Raw genomic sequence first — 1150 nt, 5'->3', positions numbered from 1 at the left:
ATGTAGTTTTTTTAATCTCTGGTATTTAGTTTTAGAATATGCCTATTTATAAAATAATTTAAGTATTTTGTGCGGCTTAAATAAGTTACTTAGTAATCGCTTCTAAATGTCCGAAATTCGTTAAATGAGAGATAGTTATAATGTCAGGTTTCAGTTAAGATTTCAGATGGGTAACGTAAGGTCCAATTCCAATCAAATTTCGACCCGCTAAGTAACTTGAAAACTACTTGTGCAAAGTAAACAAAATTTAGTTTTATGATGCTTATGATTTTGAAATATACTTTAAATTTGGTTTTCAGTTACTTTAGTATTTCCTAGATCACAATAATAGTAAATCATTTTATTACAATTTTGCTGGAGTTTTTTAATTTTTTTAATTATGCAGCCTGCAATTACATTTTTTACGAGTTAAAACTAGAAAAGATTTTTTAGTAAATATGAATTGCAGACTACAACAGTTGTCCACCACTACCCTAAAAGTTTAATTAGTTTTAAAACAATTTATATTTCATCAGGATTGATTACTGATTACACAAGGCTTTTTAATATTTAAGTATTTTAATACACTTTACTGGGCTTATAAGAAAAAAACAGTAACTTATTTTCTCGAGCCCTGTAAACTACTTTGAACACAGCCCAAAAGTGCGTGCATTAGAAATACCAAACTAAATTACATTTCAAACACAATTTTTTAGGCTCAAAAGTTTGTACCCAAGAGAAAAAATAGTTTTTAAAATCGTGGGGGGCGATTATTTTTCAGATTTCTAAAAAGGGGGCGATTTAGTAAATGAGTTTGGGAAACCCTGCTCTAGATTTCTTATACTTAATAAAGAATAAGCTAAAGTTTTTTTTTTGTTTATTAAAAGTATTAATTTACTTTTTAATTATAATATATATTTCAATAATTTATTATTTTTTTTATTTGCGGCACCTTAATTTATTGAGTAGAAAAAAAAATTATTTAGTTGGTAACAAATAAAGTTGTCTACCAAATTTAAACATAATTACAAATATAAAATCGTGGAAATCTATACTAAATACAATAATAATATTTTTATGAAGTAAAAAAGTCAACTTAAAAATGTATTAAATCTAAACCATAAGTGTAAGATAATTTTGATTAATTCTTAAGTATAAAACTCTAGGGAAT

The sequence above is a fragment of the Thalia democratica genome, chromosome 6 (genome assembly GCF_965202585.1).
Source record: "Thalia democratica chromosome 6, ktThaDemo2.hap1.1, whole genome shotgun sequence".
Classification (NCBI taxonomy): Eukaryota; Metazoa; Chordata; class Thaliacea; order Salpida; family Salpidae; genus Thalia; species Thalia democratica.
Note: the sequence above shows the minus strand (reverse complement) of the source record.